Here is a 6,422-nt window from a genome sequence, read left to right on the forward strand (position 1 = left end):
ATAAACTTGCCTGACAGTTAAGGAGTTTTGCCAGGGCGAAATCTCCAGATCCCAGGCCTTTCTCTCTGAGATTCAAAGACAGGAAACCTGTTGGGATGGATGAAAGGTTGCCGACAGAAAAGAATACCAAAGGCCCCAAGGGAAATTCTGTGAGAGAAATCTGAACTGGAGACCAGGGGTGTGGGGTGTGAAGGTGGGGAGATTGTTGGGGGGCGGCAAGGAGCTTAGCGAAGGTTCACAGGAGGACATACCTGGAGGCCCAAAGGGGTAGGTCCATGGGTAAAAATTGCTTGACTGTTTCAGCTGCGTTCTGTTGAAGTTGGCTAAGACGCTTGTTCAGGTGAAGGTGTTCAGAAGAGTCTTGTTATGGTGATAAACACCTGTTCTGCATCACACCTGGGAAGGAAGGTGAACTGTGAACCCCTCTCAGCAGCCATATTCTTTGTGTTAAGTAAACTGTTTAATCGGCTTATGCTAACAGGTGTGTGAGTTTGTGATCCAATGAGCTGGAAAGGTCCGTGTCCATTACTCCTAGGTCTCAAGCTTGGGCTGCATCTTCATGGGGACTACATGCTGATTCCCGCACAGGGTATGGCTGAGGAGAAAGTCCTGGATCCAGCTGTTGGCTGTATCAGTGTGATCCAAGAGAGCCATGAACTTGGAGCCTGGAATGTGGCCCCAAGGTGGTGGCCTTAGGGATCCAGGCCAGGTGTCTGCAAAAGGAGCAAGTGTCCACCCAAAAAGGAAGGGCCTGCTTTCAATGGCAACACCGGGGTGACTTTGAGGCACTAGCTGGTGAAAAAGGCTTACCTCCTGTTCTCTCTCTCTTTCTGTACCTGCAGCAGGGTGGAGCCCACTGACCTGAGTGCCTCCTGAGGTTCTTGGATAACTCAGGGAGGAAAGGAGAGGCCTTGTGATGAAGACACGGGGCTTCTTGCCCATGAGGGCACGCAGGTGCCCCAGCAACTAATTGGAAAAATTAGAGACCTGACTGTATGTGGACCCCAAAGCATTGGTTGAAGCAGATAAAACTAGTTACAAGGTCTCCTAATTTGCCTTGCTTAGAGTCCCAAGAAAAGCAATCCCATTTTGTTTCTGTAGCCAGTTGCCCTCTGGGTGTGTGTGGTCCTGAGATGAAGCTGGTCTCATCCTCAAGCACTCTGCCTTTAGGGAATTGGGTCATTCAAACCTCTTCTGCTCCCCACGGACTGTGCTGAAGGTATGGGCGTTCTGCAGCCTTGCTTTGAACATGTTACTCTGCTTCATCACCCTGGCCCTAGCTGAGTTGACCAAGGCTGAATATCCAACCCAAGGCAGACAATCTGTGGACTAGTCAGTGAACTGTATCTCCTGGTGCTAAGGGATGAGCTGTCAGCCAAATCTATACTCAAACATTTTAACTAAGATATGTAAAGAGTGAGATGTGGAGAAATTGGAACCTTCCTACACTGCTGGTGGGAATGTAGAAATGGTGCAGCCGCTTTGGAAACCAGTCTGGTAGTTCCTCAAAAAGTTACACATAGGAGTTACCATGTGACCCAGCAAGTATATTCACTTGCGTATATACTCAAGTGAAATGAAAACATATGTCCACACAAAAATTTACACACAGATTTTCATAGCAGCATTATTCATAATAGCCAAAAAGTGGAAACAACCCAAATACTCATATACTGAGGAATGGATAAGTAAAGTGTGGTGTATCCACACAACAGACGTTTTTCAGCACCAAAACAAGTGAAGTCCTGATTCATGCTACAATGTGGATGACCTTGAAAACGTTACATTAAGTGAAAGAAGCCAGTCACAAAAGATCAAATATTGAATGCTTCCATTTATATGAAATGTCCAGAACAGGTAAATCTGTAGAGACAGAAAGTAGATTAATGGTTACCAAGGGCTGGGGGTGGGGAGAGGGTTATGAGGAAATGGAGAGTAAATGCTAATGGGTGTGGAGTTTTGTTTAGGGGGTGATGAAAATGTTCTAATGTTGTTGTTTGGTTTTTTAATTAATTAATTTATTGGCTGTGTTGGGTCTTCGTTGCTGCGCACGCGCTTTCTCTAGTTGCCGTGAGTGGGGGCTACTCTTCGTTGCGGTGCACAGGCTCCTCATTGCAGTGGCTTCTCTTGTTGTGGAGCACGGGCTCTAGGCGTGTGGCCTCAGTAGTTGTGGCGCACAGGCTTAGCTGCTCCGCGGCATGTGGGATCTTCCTGGACCAGGGATTGAACCCGTGCCCCCTGCATTGGCAGGCGGATTCTTAACCACTGCGAAAACCAGGGAAGCCCTGAATTGTACATTTTAATGGGTTCATTGTATGGTATATGAATTTAAAAGAAAAAGACATGTAGATAATGAAACAGTGAACAATGGGAGAGGAAGCTAAATGGTTCAGATATGAAGAAAGACCATGTGGCCATGAGGAGCCTATGTAAACTGAAGTTCTGGGTGTATAGAAGCTATATCGCTAGGAGGGATGGAAGGAGGAGGAAGGTGATAAGGTCTCCTAAAGCTGTGTGATTTCACAGCTTTTCACATTATTCCCACACTGGCGTGGTCATTCGAAGCTAAGCAGTTCCAAGAATCTCTAGGTCATAAAGAGCCACATTGGAGGTATTCCTCCTGGAGCTTGTCCACTGTGAATTTCCATGTGACTGACTCCCAACCGAGGCCCTTTTGCTGGAAGTTTGTCTATTCTGTCACACCCTTCCCGTATCAGTGGGAGGATGCTAGGAAGGCATGGGGGGTTTTCTGAGGCTGGGCATGTATGCCTTTAAGGATCTAGGTCATGAGCTGGTCCTCACACATGCTCTGTCTGGCTCAACATCCCACCACCTAGGATTGACTTTGCTTACATTTTGTTTAGAAATGTGTAAAGGGGCATCCTTTTTGTGTCTCAGTTTTGGAATTGGACTGTCCCCTTAAACATTACCCTTCCATATACATAGGGTTGAAGCGCCCTGAAGGGTGACTGCCATTGTTAGATACCAACTGCCAGGGGCATTAAGGGTCAGTGAGCTCTTACAGCCCCCATTTCTATATTCTTGTGTGTAGATTCCAGAAGCTGTGAGCAGATTCCAGCTCCCAGGAACCACTCTGATTCCTGGTCTCTTTGCTGAGGTCATTCTCCCCAAAGGTTCCATCTCATGGCAATTGGAATGGCCAGTAGTTGCCAACTTGAGTGCTTCCCTGATGGCATAACGTGCCCTGATTCTTATGTCCTAATCGTTGTTGGGTAGAGAAGAGCAGAGCAACTTCAGGGAGAGCTGGCAGCTGAGTCCAATGGCAGACCCTGGGCCACTCTGGATCCCAGCCTTCCTTCAGCTTCTGATCCTCTCAAGGCCTGGCCTGGGTGTTTCCTGGGTTCTGGGGATCAAAGATCTTTGCAGCAAACCCTGTTGCTTGAGATCTTATGCGGGGAGGGGGGTCTCTGTTCCCTGTTCCTTGCAACTGTAAAATTCCCGCCTGGAACGCACTGTAAAATGACATAATCCAGGCCTGAGCGGGGGGTTGCAGAGAGGGATGGTGAGGGCTGGGAGAGAAGAAACCGAGATGTGTTTGATTACCCCTCCCCTGGACTCTGCCCAGATACCATCTTGAGGTTGGAGACCAGAAGGACCTGTGGAACGGTTCCTTGGCCCCTTCTCCTTGTCACTGGGTGGTGTGTAGGGAAGGATGGTGGAAACAATGTTCTCAGTTGGACAAATTGTTGTCCCCAGGATTAGATGTGTTAAGGCACGTAGCGTGAGGTGCTCTTATTACCACCATTTAGCTGAGGGAGAAACCAAGGCTCAAAAAGGTTAGCGAACCTGTCCTAAGGTCACAAAGCCATTGAGTGATGAGGCTGGGATTGGGACTCAGCCTATCTGACGCCAGCGCCGACTCCCAACCGCTGCCCTTAAACCGTGTGTGAAGAGCGCAGGCCAGGAAAAGAGGAGGGACTTGAATGTGCTTGCACGAGGGGGCCAGGAGACGGCCCCTGAGTCCTTTGGCACAGAGCGGTTGGGGCTGGAGAACTCGCAGGCAGGCCAGCTCTGAAGCAGACACCACAGGGCACTGCTGGCGGTCTTGAGGGGCAGGATGAAAGCCGTGGATGCGGTGGGGAATAAAGCAGGATTTCAACAAGATGGAGAGAAGGGGAGCAGGGAGCTGAGCCCTGCCTCTCTGCTGCCACTTCTCCCGGTCACGTGGTCCACCCCAGGCGGGGCACAGTGGTCCAAGAACCTGGGCCACAGGCCTTGCTCTCTCAACTCCCAGGGGCAGAGGGAAGGACGGAGGGACCGAGACAGAATTAAGTATTTATAGCACAGTTGGACTTGAGCCTTGCTAATTGGCAGCTGAAGGCCAGATCTGGCATGCAGATGGGTTTTGTTGGGCCTGCTGGGGGATTTTAACATTTTAAAATATTTAAAAATTGAGAGACTTCACAGAAACAGATTTCTGGCCTTGCTTGAAAATTGGAAAGCTCTTACAACACTGGACCCATGTCCTCACATGGCAACCATGGGCTGGGACTGAGGAGGGTGGCATCTGCCCCCAGCCATGCCCTCTGGGATGCCTGGCTCTGCTGCTCCTCCAGCTGGTGGCCTCCGTGAGCATCTGGGATTGTGCCCCACGGACGGCTTGTGCTGTGACAGCGCTGATGGTGCTGAAGGAACCCTGGAGTTTAGATTCTAGGTTCCTGGAGGGTATCAAGTGACTGCTCACTTTCCTGTGTGCCCTGAAGGCAACTGTGCATAGAAGTTTGGTGCTCAGGAGAAAGTAGGTACCAGAAACACAGACCCAGAGGTGACTGGGGTCTGGGAAGTAGAAGCCAGTGACCCAGTGAGAATGAAAACAGTATGTATCATCAGTCAGGGTTCCCCAGAAAATGTGTGTGTGTGTGTGTGTGTGTGTGTGTTTAAAAGAGATTTTAAGGAATTGGCGATTGTGGGGACAGGCAAGTGGGGAATCTGTGGGTTAGGTCCCCAGGCTGGAGACTCGGGCGGCAGCTGACCCTGCAATCTTGAGGCAGGATGTCTTCTTTGCCAAGAAATCTGTTAGTGGTCTTAAGGCCTTCGACTGATTTTATGAGGCCCACCCACTTCTACAGAATACCTGCACAGCAACACCTAGACTAGTGTCTGCTTAATAGCCGGGTACTATCACCAAGCCAAGCCGACACAGAAAACTAAGCGTCACACAGTGATAGGAGCCGTGGGATGGGGAAGGGAGCCTGGGAGACCTCACTGTAAGAGTGCGCAGGGGAGGGGGCGAGTCCAGGCCGCTGTGCCGGGACTGCAGCCCGGGCCACAGGCGCGGGCAGGGGACGGACTGCAGCAGGAAGAGCAGAGCCTGGGAGGCCAGGTAGACTTCAGCTGCTCTTCCCAGGTATTTAATAATAAGGGGGGTAAACTGGGGATTGAGGAGGAAATGCCTCTTTTTGGTTTGCACTTTGTAGGCTCAGGAGAAGGAAGGAGCCAGGTGAGAGAGAAAGAGAGGTGAGGTGGACAGGAACAGGGAGGGGCTGATGGTAGGATTTCTCTTTGGATCAGAGGAGGCCTGCTTCCTCAGCAACAGGGCTGTGGACAACCCAGGGCATCAGGGTGGAGGGCTGGCTAGGGCAGGAAAGGACAGGAAAGGGAGTGTTCTAGAAAAAGGCCCTGTCTGCCTGGAATTCTTTTTCCCATGCCCTCCCCACCTCCTTGTACCTCCTTAAGACTGCCTTTTTAGCCACACAAATTATTGCCATGAGAATAAATTATTATAAAAATTAAAGCAATACAAAAAAAAAAAAAAAGACTGCCTTCCAGAGGCTCCAGGAACTCTGCCCCCCACTGTCCTGGGCGCCCGAGTACGGGGACCTGAGCACGTGACCCGTGGCTGCCTTCCCCCCCGCCTCCCACTGAGAGCGGATGGCACCAGCTCTGGCCTCTCCTGCTCTCTCTTCTGCTCCTGAACCCTCCTCGCCCTGCTCAGGACTCTCCCCCGGGACTGAAGCAGCCCTTCCTGGTCTCCACTGGTTGCTAGTGGGCAGCGCTGGACAACAGGCAGCTTGCGTATCAGCAAAGTAGGGACACGCCCAACCTCACACACACACAGCTGGAGGAATTTTTTAATTTTTAAAAAAGCAACAAGAGTATAGAGCGGGGTAAACTCAGATCATCCTTACTTCTCTTTTGAGGCTTACGGTTGTTTTTATTTTGAATTACACTGTGGGGAGGCACCACGATTTTTTCCACGCTTAGGGCCTCCAAGGGTTTAATCCAGCCCCGCCTCGCACCCCTCCACATGCAAACGTTTCAGTGCTCAGAGGATGTAGGGACACAGCCGAGAAACAGAGGTGCAGCCCAGGAAGGGCACAAAGACACAAAGGGCGTGTGTGCCCTGCTTGGGGCTTCTTTTGTGCTGCCTGGAAGTTCAAAACATGTTGGAACACGGAAAG

Source organism: Pseudorca crassidens, chromosome 16 (genome assembly GCF_039906515.1).
Source record: "Pseudorca crassidens isolate mPseCra1 chromosome 16, mPseCra1.hap1, whole genome shotgun sequence".
Classification (NCBI taxonomy): Eukaryota; Metazoa; Chordata; class Mammalia; order Artiodactyla; family Delphinidae; genus Pseudorca; species Pseudorca crassidens.